General features: G+C 38.3%; 1 protein-coding gene across 4 annotated transcripts in view; it reads left to right on the forward strand.

Annotated features, from left to right (window-relative positions):
- The window catches only part of MAST4 (microtubule associated serine/threonine kinase family member 4), a 576418-nt gene that overhangs the window by 46865 nt on the left and 507111 nt on the right, over positions 1 to 22442 (forward strand). The window lies entirely within an intron of this gene.

A 22442-nucleotide genomic window follows, 5' to 3' on the forward strand; every position in this document is an offset into this window, starting at 1 on the left:
GCTATATGTTTAAATTTCTCTTTGGTTTTGGCTGTTTTTTTCTATGCTAGATTTTCCCTTTTGACATGCTTTTTGTTTTGCTAGTCAAAATGAGTTTCTTTTCTTTTAAACATCATACTCCTTTTCGTTCAATCTACCTCTGAAAAATTAAACTGTATTCATTCTGTTTAAATGCAAATGGAAAATCCATTTACATTCCTAAATTGTTGCTGATGTTTCTGATTCTAAGGGATTTACTGAACAGGAAAGAAGAGCCATAGCTTATTTTTTTTTTTCTTTAAATTACATTTGGGTGACCCAAATAGCCTTCAGAAGTATAAAATGAATTTTGACAAAGAGCTATATTCGTCATTATTGGCTATATGGCTTAATAATATGTCCTATATTCTAGAGTCCTCTTACAAATAAAAGTGTTCATCTGTAAGCTTTTTTTTTTTTTTTTTTTTTTTGGTTAAAAAAACTGTGTTCTTAGATTGTTAGTACCTACTGTATTTTAGTAGTAGTCAATAAACTGTTGGAGAAGAGTCCAGTTTGACTTGATTTTTTTTTCAGATTTAGAAGGAAAATTAAGATTCTACTAGATGTATTTATGAACAATATCCATAGCTTGTCAAATCTTAAATTCTTGGAATAGTAGCAAACAGCTTTATGTAATAGGGATTTACTTACCAGACCTTCATTTCTCTGGGGATTATATTCAAGGGACATTTAGGAGATTTTTGGCTTTATGGCCAGTTTGCATTTAGGCAGAGGAAAGGATGAAAATACTAATTATTGTGCCAATCAAAGTCTATGCTTTACATTCCCACCATTTTTCTCTAGTTGCTTTGTTTCTTCATTCAACTCAGAGAGAAATCTCATTGGCTCAGCTTAGAGATTGAATTTCCCTGAGAGAGGTACCTACACCTTGTGGAATTATTATTATTCCAGAACAGTAGTATTCCATCTGGTATGGTTGGCCTCCAAAGGATACAACTAGGAATGGTCAAGCCTATAGAAACTGGAATCCAAACTGACACTATACAGTCTCCCAAATAGGGATCTGGAAGAGATGATCATGAGGGCACAGTTCTGATGCGTTATGATTCTTTGTTTTGGACAGCTACATTTGAAGTAGTTTTTTTTTTTTTGTAAATGAAAATTGGATAAGATGTCATGTATAGGATATTCTTAGGTCTTTGAAATGTACTTGTCCATTGTCATAGCCAGACTCTGACTGTGGTGGGTATGGCCCTGTCTTTTAATTTTGGGAGGTAATTTATCAAGGGGTAATACCCTGATGACAGTGTCAGAGTATCAGAACTAAGTGGAACCTTATGAATATTCCAGTAGAAGGATTAGAGGTGGGGTCAATGGATGAGCTTCTTGGGGGTGGGGGCTTGGAGGTTGGGGGAACTGGTCTGTGTGCCTGGAGTCAAATAGAAAGTGTTGAGGTGTGTCTGTTTTTTTTGGAAGTGGGATGGGGAGGGGAGACACTGGGTCTTTAATCCAAATGATGGCACCTGTGCCCAGGAAAGATTAGAACCACTAAACCAAACTCTTTCATTTTGCAGATGATAAAACTAAGGCCCAGAGGGATGAAGAGCTGTACTTCAAGTCATTTTTCTGAGTCATTGGACAAATCTAGATGATGATCTAAGTTTCTGTTGCTCTGTCTGTTGTTTGTATAGGCACACTGATTCTTATAGACAGTTATCTAAAATGTGGCATTATAAATTTCGTTCTTGCAGACTGTAAAGCGGATGGGGAAAAAATTATTCCAGTTATTTCTCAGAATTAAGTGCAAAGATGACGCCTAGGCCAATGTTATTTTAATAATATAATTAAAAACTCAGCTGGGGCTTTGGGGAAGTGGTAGTGGTGTTAGAAAGTTGAAAGTTGTGGAACATTTCTTTCACTTTTATTTTCAAGCACATATGTTGACCATTCTTAACCAGTGGAACATAGAGAAGGTATTTTACGCTTTAATTAATTTAGCGAATGTCTACATATAGAGGGACTTTTAACACACTTTTTTCTCCCAGCCACTTAAATATCTTGAAATCACACATAGTATTTGTTTAGCAGCCCTTTTATTATTAAAAGAGTAAAGGTAAATTAGGTTTAAAGTTATGTGCTTTTATTAAAAAAACAGTTTGAACTGCAGCATTTACAATTTTAGTTTTCACTTTTCAAATGCTGAAAAGTTTTTGTCCTTCAAATTCTAGTCCATTCCACCTTTCTTTCCTTTTCCCCCTTTTCTCATATATGGAACATTCTTCCCAGATTTGAAATTTTTTCCATCTTTGGTTTTAAAACATTTTAGACAGAAATATTTTCTTCACATAAGACTTAAAATAGTTGTCTTTTGTCCTATATTGCTAATGTTCTGATTTCACTATAACAGGTTAAAATGTTCTGGAATTGAGATAGAGAGGACAGGAAATTATAGGACATTTGCCAATAATTGAAACGAGATTTTTTTGTAGTTGAATTCCCCCTTCGCCATTTCATAGTCATCCACACTACAACATGCAGTAGGTAAATGTTATAAACACTTTTTGTTGTTCAGTCAAATATCAGGATTAGAGAATATTTTGGTTATTAATCATTATTAATGGATATATTTTAAAAAATGTTTTATGATAAATCATTTTTATTGTTTTTAGAGCCCAACATTTATAAGGGATGCCACTGATTATTGGCAGACGTCAGAAATTGAACTGTGACAGCAACATAGCAACATATCTCTTAAATCCCAATTATAGGCTCTGATTTTAACCCTTCTTACAGAAGCCTTGAGCTTCTCTTAAGTGCTAAAAATTCTCTTCAATTGCTAGGCTTAAAAAAGTGACGTTCTGTCCCTACTTGTCATTTTGGTTTATGTAGGAATAACAAAAACACGGTGATAAAGTATAAACCTAATATAATTTTTCCAGGAAGCTAGTATTGTAAGGAAGAATATAGCATTTATTACCAATATTCATAGAGATATTAATTTTTTAATTCTGCTTTAACACCATGTATAAGAAAATCATTGTACCCTCTACTTCCTACTTAACTCTCATTCATGTTTAACTTATTCCTCAGCTTCAGTGGATGATGTCAGATGTGTCAAGAGCACTTTATGAAACCATTTATCATGACTGTGTAAGAATAGGCCAAATAACTCCAGAGTGCTGTAGCCCCAAGCAGCTCCGCTCTGGCTGACAGAGCAAATGTCAGATTCAAGATAGACATCAGGTTTCTTTGTAACGCTGGGCTATATAACTTTAAAAGCTTATTGTTATCAATGTGATTGAAAATTTAAATGACTTAAAATAACCTTTAAATAAGGTGTCTTTCTTAGCTGTTTGTCTAAGTCATTCCTGTTGATTTCCTTTTCGGACATATGCCCTCTGCTTCCAAATATAATATAACATCCATTGGTTTTTTCCAGACACACTTAACTGGCCATAATATTATAGGATTACGATTTGGGGTTACGAATGTTAGTGCTTTGTATACTGAATTTCTGGCCAAGTCAACTGCCTCTTCGTAGCCTGTGTCCCCATTCTCTCCTAAACACTTGGGATGTTTTTCTAAAGTTTGGCTCCAGGATCACTGATTGGGCCATCATTTAAATATTTTATACTTCTAAAACAAATCTTCAAATGTTTAAAGAAATGGTGAAGTAGGAGAGCCCTCTCTAACACTAGTCATTCTGACCTCTGATTCACCTCTCCTCCCACTCCCCAGTGATTACCCCGTATCCTTGAGTACAACATCAAAACATTTTTTTTTTCGTTTTCATTGCAAAATATCTAAGAAGTTGTTTTTACCAAGTGACACTGGGTATTGAATAAAAAAATCAATAATGTGTACTGGAGGTTCAAAGTTATTACCCAATGTTTTATATAAATGAATCAAATCTAAAAAATTTTTATCTAGAATTATCTGCATTATTTCAAATAAGGAAAAAAAAAGGAAGTTAAAATGTCCTAAATAATCTAACTGTGGCGTAAGTGGTTTGTAGTTTGATTGAAGCCTTAGTATTGGTATAATCAAACAAAATTCCTGCGGTATGGGAGTGACGTGGGGTTCCCGGCTCCTGAACATAGCACAGGAAGTAAATGCCCAATTATATACTCACACCTGGCCAGCTCCTACCTCTTTTGCCACTGGCGGGCCATAAATGCTTCTTGAGGATTTACTACACCATTCACTTTTCATGCCTCTACTCTTATTGCCTTAAACATAAAGGAAAATATCTGGTTTTTTTTAGTTGAGCTTTAGAAATGTAGAGGGAAAGGTGGGAATTAAACCTAATTCTAACTATCTGTACTTTAATTACATCTGATAAGTCATTTACACTATTGATGCTGTACAACTTGAGGGAAATTCCTGACTTCATCTGAGTGGTTAATGTAGGCCTGTGTGTGTGTGTGTGTGTGTATGTGTGTGTGTGTGTGTGTGTGTGTGAGAGAGAGAGAGAGAGAGAGACACACAGAGAGAGAGATTTTGTATTTCCTCTTTATTTTCAGGCTTTGTGGCAATGTGGTAATTTGGGCCATAATATATAAAAAAAAAATTACAATTCTGAAGCTGCTTTTTGCTATAGATACCAGTCATTTTAGGGAAGCTTTACTCAGTTATTTTTACTGGAGTTTTCTGTGCTATGATTAGAACAAGAAGATTTGGGAAAGTTTAACTTGGCATGGCAAAGAAGGAGCTGAGCAGAAAAATATTTGGTGAAAAAAGAATCAAATGAACAGGATGCTCAAGAGTGAAGTTCAGCAGAAGCAGGAAAATAAAACAGGGCACCTGTGTTACGTCTCTTCCATAATTTATATTTTGGTTTTTATACTGGAAATGCCTTAGGTTATATTTAATGGTAGCAGAGAAAGACAATAGTGGCTTGGTGACTTTTTTTTTTCCTTAAATGAAATTATTCTGTTTTGTCTTTGGCATTCCTATTGAGTTTTTTACCCAAGACTCCAAAGAAAATGGCCTTATTAATTTTAATATTTCATTGCAGAGTAACAGTCTCAAAAGAATAGATTGGTGCTCGGTTGAACTGTATCCTGAGATGTTTCTAAATGAAAGCCTTGTCAAATATTCTATTTTTCTTTTGTGTTTCAATATTTGAATTGTCATCTCATAGAGTGACTTTAGTATGCTTGATTTACCAGTGCTGCCAAAATGAAGTCGGTTTTTACATTATTTGCAGGGTAGTCATACTTGTAGAATTAGTTCTTGAAGTAAAAATCTTACAGTAAGACTTGATGTTTTATGTTTATGACCATTCAATATGAATTGGGGCTGTTTAAATTAAAAATATTTACGTTTCAAAAACCTTTAGATTTCATTTTTCTACTTAGAATTGCTTAACTGGGTGTCTGGACATAACTTCAGAAGTATAAGTAATAGGTGTATGCTTTAGATTTCAAAAAGTATGTAAAGAATGTGGTGGTCTCCAAATGCCTGTGTTCTCTCCCTTGGTTGGGAGTTCAGACTCTTTCAGCTTTTGTGATTCAGTGTTTCATGGAAGCCATTTCCCTAACACTGAATCAATCAACTTGGTTGTCTTGCCACTTGTAGAGAGTACTTGTGTATAGATGCTCTTATTTAATATGGGCCAAATTTGAGCTGTTGAGTTTTGTTCCTCAGACATACTCAGGGTTGTCTGTCAGGTAAATGGATAAAGCATCAAATGAGAGGTGAGAACAATTGCTGTAATCAGTGCCTGAACACGTGTGTTGGGCCAGGTTCTGTGCATGTCTCTCTGGTAAGTAGATGCACAGGAGTCTTCTATGAGTGGCCTCCACCTGATGTAGAGGAGCAGAAGTGAGCTATACCCTCACCCTTTTGATGTTCACAGCCATCTGTGATGCCTTTGATCGAATCATCTGTCAAGTCCAGCCCATGTCTTATCTCTTCTTTTCATTGTGGCAGCTCTTCATGTTTTAGCCTTTAGTTATTTTGATTGAACTCTTGGAGCATTCTCTGCTCAGAGATCATTTCCACTGGGAGGACTTCCCTGGTCCCATGAACTGGGTCACATCCTCTCCTGTGTGCTTCTGTAACACCCTGCCTTTGTTCTTTCTGCTGCCTCTTAGCACGCTGGACCATACTGGCCTCTGTAATGACTGTTTCTCCCTTCTCTGTAAGGACCTTGACTATAAGCACTCCCTCTTTCGCCCTGAATCCACAGTGTCCACTATAATCCCAGCACTTTGGGAGTCTCAGGTGGGTAGATTGCAGGAGCCCAGGAGTTAGAGATCAGTTAGTCAATACTGCCATCTCATACACTGTGCTATTTGGGGCATGACATTTTATGAATTTCTCAGTGATTGTCCATTGGCTTCTCACTTTCAGGGCCTATACCAATTCACCTTTTTTTTTTCCCCCAAATGTCAGTCTTACCACTTCTTATAGGCTAATTGACCATGCTCCAACTTGGACCACGTATTTCAGTCAACCATTGCCACGATAATGTTGAATAACACTGTCCCTAAGTCAGCCTATTCAATAAACATTTATTCTCAGACTCATGGTCCTGCTAGTTGGATATGGACTGACAGATCTAGTCTCAGCTTGGCTGGTGGCTCTGCTTCAAGCGGTGGTCTGGCCAAACTTGTCTCCTTGCTCTGGCTTGGGCTCATCTGCTCCATATATGATCCTTCTCAGGTGCCCCAGGATGAAAGAGCAAGACTACTAGGAATCATTTCTCATGGTGATAGAAGCCTACCTGGCTCTATGGAAGAAAAGATAAGGCCTGATTTGTAGCATTTACCCCTTTCTGTGAAGTAAATACTCCCACCACAGCCTATTTCAAGCTACCGATATGACATCACTGGAAAGAACAGCACAGTAGCATATCATTGGGTAATATTTTCATCATACAGCTAAAATACACAACCTCAAAAGCATAAGTAATAGTAAAATGTAGTAAAATAATTAAGTTATGAATTTTGAGTATCATTGTTTTTCTATAATTTAATTCTAAGCTAATGTAATTTTTATTAGTATGTTTAGCCACCTGCCCTGTAAGTTCCTGAAAATTTAATCAGCATCATGAGCTGGTGCAAACTGGCTCCAGTACATCAGTGGGTTAGCCCAAATACACACATGGAATACTCTAATACAGCAGTACTCCAGAACATCACTGGGTTAACCCAACTACATAACATGGAATACCCCACTTTAATACATCAGAATTCTAATACATCACTAGGTCAACCCAAATACATGCAGTAAAACCTAGGCTCCAAACTGGCACATTGTCACTTCTGTTCATATCCCATTGGTCAAAACAAGTCTCATGGTAGAGCTCAAAGTAATTGCATGGGCAAGCACACTCTGACTCTAGGAGGAGGAGCTGCAGTCACATGGCAAAGGGTGTGACTACATGGAGGGTGAAGAATTGGGGCCAGTGATTCAGTGAATCACTCCTGCTACATACTGGCCGTGTCACATAGTAGAGCAAAATCTATGTTATGTTAACTGCACGTAACCCCATCTTTGAAGTGCTTAAATCATAATTCTGTGGGAGTACCCATGGCTATAAGTTCTGTTAGCAGATATGATTGAGAATCTTTTTTTGAAAAAAGTATGTCTCATGCAGTGTAATAGCTGCTATTCAGGAAAGATTTAGGGGTAAAAAATTAAGTCTGAATTTTTACTCCATGTTGAGGCTTTCTCAGGAGTAATAGATGCAGATTGTCATTTCCTAGTGGATTGCTACTTTATCATTTGATCTTTTTATACTTTTTCCCCTGAGGACCTTTGTCTGATATTACATACTCAGTCTTTTTCTCCCATGTTTTAACTTTGTGTGTCTTAAGTAGCATTGATATCGTCAAAAAAATTTGTCAAAATTCCTTTTTTGATAGTTTTAAATTCATTTCTAATTTGGGACAGCAACCAATAGTGATTGCTACCAGTGGCAACTTAATTAGATAAATTTCAGATATATTAGATGACAGTGGATAAAAGATAGATTACTTCATTTCTGTGTGACAAATTCCTCCAAAATGTAGCAGCTTAAAACAGCATTGTCTGCTGATTTCTGGTGATCAGGAATCTGGATGTGGCTTAGCTGGGTGCCTTGGCCTTAACTCTTTCACAGCACTACACTCTAGGTATCAAGCCAGGCCAGAAGTCTCATCTGAAAGCTCAGCTGGGGGAAGACCTACTTCCTAACTCACTCATGCACTTATTGCTAAGATTCACTTCCTCACTGCTGTGGGAGTGATGGCCTCAGTTCCTCACTGGCTGTTGGCCAGAGAACTCCCTCAGTTCTGTGCTATGTGGACCTCTCCATGGAGTGAGCAAAACAAGTCACAGTTTCTTTGTATGTTTCTAATGTTGGAAGTGATAGACTATAATTTTGCCATGTTCTGGTAATCTGAAGCAAGTCACTAGGTCCAGCCCACATTTAAGGGGAGGGGATTGCCTAGGGACATCAGTCTGAGGATGTGGTTATTATTGGGGGCCATTTTAGTTGTTGCCTACCATAATTATATTGTTGTATACTGGGTAAAATTGTTTCGCTTTTACAGATTAGGAAGTGAGGAAGCAAAGAAGTTAAATTATTTGTTTCAAGGCCTGGGTGCTAGCATACAATGTAACTAGTTTTTCAGCTTGGATCTTCTTCATCCAAGAAGACTATTTGAAACTTTGAGGTCAAAGCAAATGCTAGAATGTAAGCTGCATAAAGGAGATGTTCATTGTAATCATATCACCCTGCATAGTGACAGGAATGTAATAAGTATTTCATAAGTGCTTGTAGTGAATGAATGATTAAATGTCAATGAGAGTATGACTTTCTTAGCTGTTCCTATTCTCATTTTCTTTGTGTTTATTTCCCTGACAACAGAAAAAGAGATGGTACAAAGTAACAAACACATTTAAATTTTAGAAGTTCATTAGCTTGGCTTATTTATATTACTGCAACTAGTTTAAAAATGGTTGCTTTGTTTTCCTAAGACTCAAGACTAAAGTAATGTAACACATTTGACAAAGTAGTTATAATTAAAATTTGTTCTTTATTTCTGAAAAAGATGTAAAAAACAATGTATCTAGCTAAATATCCATGTTGCCTAAGAAATAGAATTCAATTTTTAATGCAAGCTGAGAGAGAATAACATCATTTTCCTAATTTATTTTTGTTACCAGTTCTTAGCTTTTAGTAGGTCTTAAGAATTCAGTTGCCTAGATGTTGTATGTCTGTTTATTTCCTTTTAGCAATATGCCTGGCTTTGAGAATTGTCTTTGGAGTTTGGGCATAAACTAATATTATGTTTAGCTTTCTTTAGGTTCCTCTTTTTATTTGAGGGAAAAAAAATTGTTTGCTCTCTTTGAGGCAAGCGCTGTCATTGCTTCTCCCCACTAAGTACCAACCTTGAGTGTTTGAATCACTGTGATCTTGATCTTTGCCTTGTTAGTGTGGTTGTTGATACCTTTGTCAGGCCACGCGGCTCTGTCTGTAGGGAGTAGTTCATATCATAGCCTGTGATGTCATAACTTTTCAAAAGGGCAGAACTGTGCTAGATCCATAGTAGATTTTCTATAGTTCATTCTTGCCATCAACCTCATTTAGCTAGTCTTAAGTGTTACCAGTTGGTATAAAGACTTAAATATTCGTTAATAGCACTATGCTGTCTCATCTCCCAGGGCGTGGTAGTGTACATTCCTCTGATGCAAATGATGCATGTTAATTCTTACTCCCACTAAAATCACATCATTTCTCCCTTTCTGCTTTTATCCCCTTTTACCGACCAAGAGGTGGCAGTTGTGGGAACTTGCACAGTCTTCAGTGTTTGTTACTTCTCTCTTTACCTTGTCAATACCTGAGCGACCATTCCACCTTTGTTGGTCTGCTTGCCTCCAGTCTTTTCTTACTTGGTGGGTCCGGTAACTGCTGGGCCAGCCCCCTTCCAGTGCCAGCATGACATTTCCTACTCAACCTGTGGAGGTTTCCCTTTGATGATGTCACATGTAAATACTTCAGTGTTGCATTCAAGGCTCTTTCTAATCTGGCCCTTCATAATCTGTTGCCCTGCTTCCCAGCTTGCTCTCTGTTCAGCAGCATGAGTCTCACATGTGTCATTTCCAGATGGGCCAGGGTGATTCACATCTCCTTCCTTGGCATCTGCTTTGCCGGCCTCCTCTCACTGTGCAAGGCCATCTGAACTCATCTCTAGCCCTAATTTAATTCCTCCACTAAACTCCAGCGTAAGTCTGGCTTTCTCCATGTATCCTCTGATGGCTACGGTCATTCATTTGTCTCTTTCTTCCTAGGTGCTTGGAATCTATACCATACCTTTTGACAGTGTGCATTTTTATCTAGCTAGTGTGTCTTGTTTCTTCAATAAAGTTGTAAGTTCTGTAAAGGAGGAGCATACCTATTACTTTTTTCCCTAGAGCCTGGCATAGTGCAGAACCACATACGTGTCCCAGAATTCATTGTTCAACAATTATATATCGAATAGTTGTGTTTTAAGAAACAGTGTACCAGACATTCAACCTCCATTGTTAAATGGATCAGATAAAGTCCTTGCCCTCATGGGGCTTAGAGATTAGGGAAGGAAGCAGACATTAAATAAACGCATGCTGTGAAAAGTGCTGTCAAGGAATTGGTGTGTTGCGATAAAGAATAGGGGCTACAGAGGGGATGGCCAGGGGAGACTCCTCTGAGGAGTAATGTTTAATAATGTCCGGATGCTAAAGTTTAGTGTCTGGGAGATAGAAGTGATACAGAATAATCCTCCCTTAAGCAGTCAGAAGGGAGAGTAGTATCCATCAAACATCCTTCACCCCAATCGTTTTTATAAGGCAACCAAAAGTGGTTTAGTTCTAAAGGACTGTGGTTGCTGTGGAGTAAGTAGATCTCTCCAGGAGCTTCATAAAAGGACTGGGAGCCCAGAGGTAGAGATGGAGTGGTCAGAGAAGAGACTGGAAGGGAGCTTGAAGATGAGGACAGGGCTACAGAAGGTGCTGTCTTGCAATTCTTGATTTGGAGGAGAAATGAGATAAGGAAAAGGTTCAGGTGCTCAGAGGAGATAGGAGAAAATTAAAGATTTAACTGTTAAAGTTTCTTTTAAATACAAATTAAGTATCATACAAATTAAGAAATGAAGTTCAGAGGAAAGAATAATTTACTGCATCAATAGAACCATTTTACTAGAACAAATAATTTTTCATTTTATTGGTAGGTGGCTTTATTCAGAATTATGTTAAGATTATTTTTAAGCAGGAAACAAACAAGATTCAGCTCAAAGATGAGAGAATCACACAAAATTAAATATGGAAATTCTAGGTTGCTGGGATATGCTTTCTGTGATTATGTTTGGTTAGTGGCCAACAAGTGAATGCATCATTTCTTTTTTTTAGGGAATTTATGAATAGACTGAGTTCTGTTAACTTATTTACATTGAAATTGTAGGTTTTAATGAAAATCTAGAGACCTAGGTTCAATTATATTTGTTTCAATATTATAAATAATAATAATAGCTAATATTTATTGAGTGCTTTACTAAATGCCCAACATTGAACTAAATGTTTTGCATTCATTCCTTGGTTATACCTTCACCACAGCAGCAACATTGTGAATAGGCGCTGATTTTAGCTCCTGTGATCAGCTCAGACATGTTGCATTGTGATGGGAGTCTTAGAACTTTGGTGTTAAGTGCTTCATAACTGTCTTTAGGGTATTGATGCTTGCATGTTAGAAGATTGCTACACATTAAAAAAAATTGAGGTTCATGGGATTTTCATAGATGAATAGGTTTAAGCATATTGTAGTTGAAGGAGTCAAAAGAAATGGAAGTGATTTACCCAAGTTAATGTAGCTGGATAGTAGCAGAGCTGGAACCAGATCCCAGATATTTGGTTCCTGGTCAGTAAAAAAAGAAGACAAAGAGCCAATTTTAGAAACTGAGAGTTACTAGGAAGAACAGTACTCTCGATGTTAAGAGATTTCAGTTCTAGGAGTGAATTTGCCAGAGACCAATGATCTCGATGCAACGCAACCTTTTGTCCCAAGTTTCTTTGGCAGGAAAGCAATCTCAGGGTGGGTCCAGCCTGATTTGCCAGCAAATACGTAAACCTAGGGCTCCCTGAGGAGAGGAGAAAATACAAAGACAGCTCTTTGTTACAAAGAAAGCACCTAGAGTAGTTTCTCTCTCAAGTTTACACCTCAATTTGGGAAACAAGATGCATCACTTTGTAATTATTCTACACTTACTCATGCATCATAATGTGTGAAGTGCATGTGTGTTAACATTCATACTGTGGAAATTGCCTCATTAGTAAACAGGCCAACCTAGCTGAAGCATGGTAGGTAGTATCTATTGTGAGGACAAAAAATGGCCTGCTGCAGAACTTTTAATATGTTTAAAAAATTGCAATCCACAAACTATTAGCAGTGTCTCCCCCCATATTTATTTTTTTAACTTGGAAAATATTTATTGAAAATGTAAGCCCTTAGAAATTTAATGGCTTTGAAAGTTCAATAGTAGTGTATAAAAGCTGGGAATGGCATCTTGAAGGAGATGAACCAAGAATCTGGGAATGAGGAAAGCAGGGCATGTGACTTCCCAGAGGATTTGAGAAAGGCAGGCTTGGTGGAGGCAACCACAGGTGGGCCAGAGGCGTGAGTGGGGGCTGGTGCAGCAGAGGGGGGATGGAAGACCTTTCTGCTTTGTACTTGTCTTAATAATGGACTGACCACTGCATGTCAAATATTGCTCAGGGTTAGAGTTTGCTTAACTTTTTACAACCCTGAAATAATATAAATGTTGTCTCCACATTATCTTTCATAAGATTTGCCTTCTCTAGCATGTTTTCCTGTTTGCTTGCTGATGAGGTTGGGAATGTTGTTAAATCCTGTTTCATTAAATTCTACATTTAACCCTTTTCCATTTAGACGGCAATTGCAATAGCTTCCCTGGGTACGTTAACTCCATTTAACAGGGAAAAATAGGCTTGTGTGTCTCAGCCATCAGTCACAGGGTTATCCGGTCTTTTGTAATTGGGCAAGAGGAAGCATTGAGGAATATTGATGAGAAGACTGTGGGGGTAGGACTCTAGATTCGATTAAAAAAACTCTGATGTCCTCTCTTGATTAGGTTCACTGGTTTTTCCATGCAATGCAGAGACAATTCTAAGGTAGCTCACTTTATTGGCTAAAAGAATGCTTTTTGCATTGCAAGCGCACCTGCTTTCTGCTGTGTCTTGACTTTATGAAGTAAGAATACCTCCCAGTTTTAAAGTACTCTAAAGTGTTAGGCCCACATATATTTTATAAATTACTAAGTGAAATGTTTTTCTTCTCTAGTGCCTTGGAAAGGAAAAATGCCTTTGTTTATACCTGTGAGACATAATTCTTGGGTATGTAATGCATGTAAGTTCAGATATTGCATGTATTGGTTTCATTTTTCCCAAGCAGAATTGTATTTTGAGAGCTTATATGTCTTACTTTGCCCAGTAGTATCAAATCTGTTTCTCCTTTATCTATTTATTTTTGCAGTTACCGAGTAAATATTATTCACTCTGTTTCTGAGAAGATTCAGTAAAGGTAGGAAACTTAAAAATGTTCATTCCAGAGGTTTTATGAATTATTTCCACTTCATGGATTGGTTGCTGATCAGCTGAATAAATCATCTGTCTTTGCCTTCTTTTAATGACTGAATCTAGTCACCATTCATTGTTGTTTGGGTATTTGGATGTCCAGCCTAAATCAATAGCCTATCTAGTTTACTGAGAGACAAGTATAGATAAAAATTATCATTGTTTTAACAGAGGACACTGTCTTATCACCAAGGAGAATATCTTCAGAGTCTCTAATAGTTTAGCAATCTGCAAACTGATTACAATTGGACAATACCCAGAGACCCCTTAACATTCTAATTGTATCCTCATGGAATAAATTTATTTCTATCCTAATATTGCTTAGAAAAGAAATTGCATATTCTGTGTTAATGTGCTGATATTCCATCCACCTCCCCCATTCAGTAGTAATATTTTTCTTCAGCATTTTACAAATGAAGGTAAAATCGGTATTTGTAGCATAATTTCCTGTATACATTTCCAGTTAATTGAATTTTGCTTCGGTAATGTATGGCTCTGAATGAAAGACACATGTGTGAGTAATATCAGCAAGGGAAGTTTAATTTCCATTCAGCCTGAGTTCTGCCTATTTCTATGTGTTCTTTCTTCCTACTTTGCTGCCTGTCATTTCCCTTATCCATGAGGATGACTGGAAAATGTGCCATGGTTACTGATGGTTGTACAGGTTCCTTCGTTCTAATGGAATGTGACAAAACATAGAAACGGTTAGATGGACCCCACCCATACAGGTTGGGAGATGGCAAAGCAGAAAATAAATGAGGAAAGTAAAAAGTTGAAACATACTTCTTAAAATCTTCCATAGTGCTTTTATGTGGGGGAATATGTTTGTGTTAAACTATATGAAGAATATGTACAAGTTTAGTGTATGAATGTATATATTTATACTAGTGAACTTTGGATGATCGGTTTGCATTTTCCATCCAAGGTAACCTGGTACTGCCACTTCAGGACCTGCTGGTCATGCTGAAGAGAAGCATTAATTGGAATATATTCAGCATATAAAGAGAGCTGAGGAATAGGAGTAATTGAATACAGGCTATGTTTTTCAGCTTTTAAAAATTTGTATCATGAAAATACATAGGTTAAACAGTTGGCTTTTAGGCATAATTATGGACATACCTTTGATTCTTCAGCTAAACATTTTAGGTTGGCCTGTCCAGACTAAAAAGGAATGCAGTTCCATTCTCGAGAAAAACAAAGTGTTACAAAGACTGGCCTATTTCCAACCAAGTTTTATGTGAGCTTAAATGTGTTAATTGTAGAACTGTTAAGGGTTTTTTCCCCTGCTTTCCTTTTAAATCAATATCAAATTAAACCTAAGTAAGTGGAATTGTCAAGGCAACAACTAGCATATAGTTTTTCAAGGAAAACACTTGACTGAGGAAAGAATAACCAGTATTGTTAAAATGAATTTGCAGAAAAGCAGCATTTTGTAAAATAAGCATTGTGAGCTTGCAGGGTGTGGTGGGAAAAAAGCCTAGTCTTTGAGTTCCAGCACTGCCTAATGGTTCCTTCATTAGTGACATTTGCATGCATCCTGGGTGCCAGACATTGTACTCTGGTTTAGGAATGCAGTAACAAATACATTCAGCTGGCAGAATGGCTCACACTTGTAATCCCAGCAGATTACGAGGCCAAGGTGGGAGGATCACTTTAGCCTAGGAGTTCCAGGCTAGGCTGGGCAACATAGTGAGACCTAGTCTCTACAGAAAATTAAAGAATTAGCTGGGCATGGTGTTGTACACCTGTAGTCCCAGCTACTTGAGAGGCAGAGGCAGGAGGATTGCTTGAGCCCAGGAGTTCAAGGCTGCAGTGAGCTATGATTGTACCACTGCACTCCAGCCTGAGCGACAGAGCAAGACTCTGTTAAAAAAATAAATAATTAAAAATTCTCACAACAGCTTGCAAGGTAGGTGGGGAAACTACCTTTCAAGTAGCCTGGATGCCATGGATGGCATGTTGATAGTGGCGGGAGGCAGACAAGTTCCTTGGTGGGAAGGGATGGGTCCCTGGTAAAACCCTTCCTTCAAGCTAGGAGCAGCCTGAAGCCTGGGGACTGGGCTGCTAGTTCTGGGGGAAGTCCACAGCCTGGAGTGAGAACTTCCCTGATGGCTATTCAGCCAGTCAGATGGTGGGAAGTATAGCTTCCTTGTTTGATAGATGGGAAGTAGCAGGACTGGGACTTGAATGTGGTTCATCTGATTTCGAATCTGTTTTCACTGATGTATCGCATGGCCATATGTATCCATCTCAACTGGATGCTGTAGCCAATGAGACAATGGATTTGTAAACACATGTTAAAGTGTTTTTAATCTAAAAGCTGGCCTTAATATCCAGAGTTTTAAAAGATTTGTAGGCCAAATGGTGAGCTAAGCAACCCTGCATTTTCCTTTAAAGATTCTGTTAAAAGTCAGTTTAGCTTTATGTAGACCCTATAAGTCATAACTTAAATTCTGATGCATTTTTTGTCATCACGTATTCATTGAATCATTCCTTTTGTCATTTGGCCAACATTGATCGATATTGTTCCATGTCTTTCATAGACTCTAGAGATGCAAAGATGAAGAAAGCATAGTCTTCACAAGCAGCTTACAGCCAAACAAGGGATCCATAAATAAATAATGATAATGCTGTGCAGTGCATGTGCCAGCAGAGGTGTGAATAACGTACTGAGGGGGTGACCTCACAAAGAGAACGAGACATTTGTTCTGGGTGTCTTAGGATGAGTAGGAGTTTGCTGGGTGGGAAAGTGAAAGAGTGGCACATGAAAGTGCTACATGCGTGGCCGGGCGCGGTGGCTCATGCCTGTAATCCCAGCACTTTGGGAGGCCGAGGTGGGGGGATCACCTGAGGTCAGGAGTTTGAGACCAGCCTGACCAACATGGAGAAACCCCATCTCTACTAAAAATACAAAATTAGCTGGGCATGGTGCATGCCTGTAATCCCAGCTACTCAGGAGGCTGAGGCACGAGAATCGCTTGAACCTGGGTAGCGGAGGTTGCAATCAGCCGAGATCGCGACATAGCACTCCAGCCTGGGCAACAAGAGTGAAACTCCGTCTCAAAAAAAAAGAAAGTGGCATACGCTTGTGAAGACATTGAGATGTGGCTCACTGCTATACATTATCCACAGATGGGTATTTAGCCTCTTTCTTCTTCAAAACCAGAGGATATGGGATTATAAAAGTCAAGTCTCACATCATCTCCAACCTGACCATAACCAGGACTTACTTAGAGAACATCTGTAAGTATTTAGTGAAACTTCACTCCATGTTGTCTGCAGTATCTTGAAATTTGTGGTAAATACAATAAAGCTGGTATGACTTGCCTGACCACGGTCTAGGAAACATTGTCTTCATTTGCAAGTCAGTAGTTTTTGTAAGCCTCGGGAAGGATATTAATTTGGGGGATTAAACTATTTTTTTGATGGTAGCAAATATTTTAGAAACATTATATACAAATAATTATCTTGCTAATTACTAAAATAAAAGTAATATAATTAAATTCTATAATTCAGACTTGTCAGTAATGGTGATTGGATTTCCCAACTCCTGTGTGCATTTCTAAAGTTAATTTCATTTAATAAAAGAATGTGTCTTCTTGAAAGCTTAATTTCTCTTAGCACCAGACTATTGCAGTCAGACTTTCAATATTACTGCTTTGGTAAAATGTGAAAAATCACATGTTAGCATGTAGCATTTTTTTTTTTTATTGCAGTAAATATGCTGAGTTAATAAGTTTTGGGAGAGTAGTATTTCCTCTGATCCTCTAGTCATCCCTAATGTATATCAGCCAGGATTAGATTCAGTGGCAAGAAATGCAACGTGAACATAGTGGCTTTACCCTAATAGAGGTTCTCTGTATTCTCATTGAAGGAAGCATGAGGTGGGCAGTCCGCAGCTGGTACAGTGATTCCGATGTTCCTTTGGGAAATCCAGACCCTTCTCTCCTGACATTCACTCATCCTTGGCGTGTGCGTGTTCCCTCTTGGTCTTCAGATGATTGCTCCAGTTCTAGTAATTGCATCTGCCTTCCATGCGGGGTGAAGGGGGAAGGGAAAAGACATGCTCCCGCTGTCTGCTTGGCTAGAAGCCCCTCTGGCCACTGTTTAAATTCCTGTCACTGGCCAGGACTGTTTTGTGGCTACTCATAGTTACAAAGGAGTCCAGGGAATGTAGATTTATGTTTTTTCCTTTAGTTTTTTGCCAGGCAAGTTGCTCTTCTGAAATAACTCTGAACTCGGCTAATGAGAAAGAAAAGGAGGATATTTGGTGACTGCCTATCATATTTGTTGCACTACCCGCCCCATCTAAGGGTTTTCAGATCTGCCTGTTCAGAGCCTAGGTCTTTCATGCATTTACCACATCACCTTTGGAGATGGCATTAATATTTCATCTGGCAAGAGAAAGACCAAAAAAGAAAACTCAAAGCCAAAGTGGACACCTGTATTTGCCCTTCATAAGTTAGGAAATGAAATGTGCTACAAAAAAGAATTTAATATTTTTAACCAAAGGTTACACTCTGAAATATTTAGCAGTGATTGAATTCCAAGAACTGTGGTCAATTTTATTAATAGGTCCACCTAAGTTTTTGTTTTGAAAGAAACAGTGGGATGTCATAATATTCTCTGTTATAAGCTAATATACTTTTTGGATGCTAACCAAACCAAAAGAGAGTCATGCATTATAGGTGATACTTCTTCAGTGGTGATAATCAAAACAAGTAGGTTTGCCCTATACTGTGCCCAGTATTCAGTGTACTAGTTAATCCTTTTTTTTTTTTTTTTTTTTTTTTTTGTTTTTTAATGAGCACTTAGCCACTGTTCTAGGCTCTGGGGATATAGCAGTGAAGAAAACAGACATTTCTGCCTTCATAGACCTTGAAATGTAGACTGTTGAGTGAATTCTATATTATCTGATCATTGGGGCTATTTAAAAAAAACACACAACACTCTTTGGACTATTCTTATTGCCCTTCCATTTTGCTTTCCTGTCTTTCAGAGTTTTGTTGGCTATATGTGAGACATACTGGTTAATTAAGTTATAGTCTTCCATTTCAGAGAGGCAATCAAAAGTTTCGAGAGAAAGACTTGTCTTTAGAGACTGTCAAATCATTTCATTTTAAGCTCTTCATTTCACATTTCCGTCATGTAAAGTATCTTAATTACAGAATCTTTTTTATTTTCTAATTAAATATTGTAATACAGTTAAGGAGTTTAGTTATGTAGACACTTCATAATATGCTTAAGAACACTTAGTATTCTGAACTTTGAGCAATCCACAAACAGTTTGTTTTAAAGATAAAGGGGCAGTAGTATTTTAAAAGCTATAGTTTAGTAATTAGAGTGGGAAGCATGCCGGGTGCCTTTTATTGTTTCCATCTGTTTAAAGATAGTGAAAATAAGAAATTGAAAAAAAAAATCTTCCAGGAGACTATAGATTATTAGCCACAGAATATTCCCTTCTTTTGTTTTTGTTTTTTTTTGTTTTTTTGTTTTTGAGACAGAGTCTCTGTTGCCCAGGCTGGAGTGCAGTGGCTCAGTCTTGGCTCACTGCAACCTCAGCCTCCCAGGTTCAAGTGATTCTCCTGCCTCAACCTCCCAAGTAGCTAGGATTACAGGTGCCCACCATCACACCCAGCTAATTTTTGTATTTCTAGTAGAGACAGGATTTCACCATGTTGGTCAGGCTAGTCTCGAACTCCTGACCTCAGGTGATCCACCTGCCTTGGCTTCCCACAGTGCTGGGAGCCACCGTGCCTGACCTCTTTGGTAATTGTGGTCTTTGCTTGCTAGGCCCTCAGGATTGTGTATTTGTGCTTATGCTGTATGCCACCCACCTCAGTGCATGTATGTATACATTCATTGTTTTAGTATCCTAATCACAAACTCCTTTTTAGGAATGGTCTTCTTTGTGACACATTTATTTTTTAGCATTGGTCTTCATCTGTTACTGATTTCTTAGCAGTGAACAAAACAGACAAAATTCCTGCCTTCATGGAGTTTCAAATGTAAAAAGGAGACAATTAAACTTAATTTAAAAAATTGATGTGAAATGGAGAAAAACAAAGCAGGTTAAGGGAGACAGGGAGTGATGAGAAGAGTTGCTGTCTTTTACTGGTCAGTTATGGGAAGTATCCTTGAGATGATAGCATTTGAATAAAGAGCTGGAGGAAGTGAGGGGTGATTCACATGGATGTCAGGGGAAAGGGTGTTCAAGGCAGAGGCAGCAGAAGGTGCATAGCCCTGAAAGGGGCATGTCTGACTTCTGACTTGTTCAAGGAACAGCAGTGGAAGCCACTGTGGCTGGAATAGAGTGGGCAAGGGACATTATCAGAGCAATAATGGGACAGATTCTATAGGACCTGTGGACCATTGTAAGAACTTTGCTTTTTATACTGGTTAAGAAGAAAAGTCAGTGGAAGGTTTTGAGCAAAGGAATGAAAGACATTTCTTGAGTCTTAAAACCAAGATCACTCTGGCTACCATGTTGAGGATTGATTGTGGGAGGCCAAGGTGGAAGGAGGAGACCAGCTGGAGTTACTGCAGTGATACCCAGGAGTGGGGATGGTGTTTGAGCCAGGGTGGTGGTGGTGGAGGTGGTGAGAAGTAACCAGAGTTGCATCCCATATGCATTTTGAAGATGAATTCAAAGATTCACTGATGGACTGGATGTGTAGGGTGTAAGAAAGAGAGGAGGTAACAAGAGTTTCTGGTATGAGAATAGAATTGGCATTTACTGAGCTGTGGAAGATTGCTAGAAGAGAAGGTGCTGAAAATCAGGAGTTTGAGGCTGGGAGCGGTGGCTCATGCCTGTAATCCCAGCCCTTTGGGAGGCCAAGGCAGGTGAATCACCTGAGGTCAGGAGTTCAAGACCAGACTGGCCAACATGGTGAAACCCCATCTCTAATAAAAACACAAAATTAGCCGGACGTGGTGACGGGTGATCCCAACTATTTGTGAGGCTGAGGTAGGACAATCGCTTGAACCCGGGAGACAGAGGTTGCAGTGAGCTGAGATGGCACCACTGCATTCCAGCCCAGGCAACAATAGCGAAACTCCATTTCAAAAAAAAAAAAAAAGAAAGAAAATAGAAAATCAGGAGTTTGATTTTGGCGATATTAACTTTGATGATGGGCTTACAAGACAGCCAAGTGTAGATATCTAGTAGGCAGAGGGATCTAAGAATCTGAAGTTAAGGGAAAAGGGCTGGAAATAGTACTTTGGGAATTATTAGCATAAAGAAGTTATTTAAAGCTACAAGACTGGATGAGGCCATGAACTTGTAGTATAAATAGAGAAGAACAAGGAGAGGATAAGACTTGCTCAAAAACCAAGAGAAGAAAAAACCCAGAATAGAAACATACAATTCATTCAGAAAATGGGCACATATTTTAAAATAAACTATCAGCATGTTCAAGGAATTAAGAGGTGAGACTGTGAGTTTTGATAGGAGAACTGGAAATTTAGAAACAAATGGAAACATTACAACCAGAAAGTGAAATAATCAAAATAAAGAACCTAATGGAAGATTAGACTCACCTGAAAAGAGAGTTAACTGGAAGGCAAGTCAGATGGACAACTTCAGACCGAAGCACAGATAAGAGCTGAAGAGGTATGTGCAATGTGGGTGGAAGTTCTAACATACGTGTCAGTGGAGTCTGGAAGAAGAGGAAAGGTGGAATAGAACAGAGCACTATTAGAAGAGGTAGTGGGTGAGAATTCCTCAAAGCCACTTAAAGAGGAATGGGAGGAGAACTTGATATAGTGCATATAGAGAATATTTTTGAAGAGTTTTATGTGAAAGGGAGAAATGAGGTAATAGCTATTGGGATGTGGGGACAAGCAAGTCTTTGATTGTTTGTTTCTTTTTAGGTATTAGAGCATGCTTATATGCTGATAGGAACGATCCAGGAGGGAGACCAGTAGAACGAGAGAGAGTGGGGACAGTTGCCTGTCATCTGCTATGTCTTTTAACGGGTAACAATGGCTGGGATCCAATGGCAAGAACAAGATGAACATTTCTTCATGACCATCTCCAAATCCCTATTTGCCTTTAAATTAAATAATTAATGAAGAAAGTAGATCTACTGTAAGAATACTGTTTCTTAGAAAGCAGAGAAGTATTTTAAATGGTGTAATTCTTACTGTCTTTTATTTGCTCTAGTTTTAATAACATATTTAATAGCAATATTTCTCTCATGCCCTCACTCTGGTGATCACCTAACCCCCAACCCCTACAGTTTTCTTCAGTATGGAGGCACTTAGGACATCTCGGGATGTCTTTAGTGGTAGTATTTGAAATACAGAGTCATTGTTAAGACGGGCAACTGGGGAGACTGATTGCTGAGGTTTGAATCACATTTTCTTACTTATTAGGTGTGGAATTTTGGGCAGTGTATGTCATCCTTCTGAACCTCAGTTTCTTCAATGGTAAAATGTGATGGGATGGTATATTAGTATCTATTCTATGAGGTTATTGTGAGTATTGAACAAGATAATAAATATATGTTCCTATAGCAGTGCCTAGCGCATAGAAAATAGTCCATACATGCTTCTTGCAGCAATCTCTGGTTCTGGAAAAACCTGTTGGAAGTAGAAGGGTAGCTCTCACATTGGGTGTACATTAGAGCCCCACTGGGGCTTTTCAAAAATACCAGTACGTGGGTACTCCCCTTTGAAATTCTAGTTTAATTGGTTTAGGTCAGATCCGAACACTTCAGTTTTTCTAATTTGCAACCAGGGTTGCAGTGGTCCAGGAAGGTTATTCATTTAGTTATTCAGTATATTCCTGCCCCCAAGAATATTTGTATTAGTCTTATATTTGCCAAGACCACGTTTACAAAGGTACT

The sequence above is a fragment of the Papio anubis genome, chromosome 5, assembly GCF_008728515.1.
Source record: "Papio anubis isolate 15944 chromosome 5, Panubis1.0, whole genome shotgun sequence".
NCBI lineage: Eukaryota > Metazoa > Chordata > Mammalia > Primates > Cercopithecidae > Papio > Papio anubis.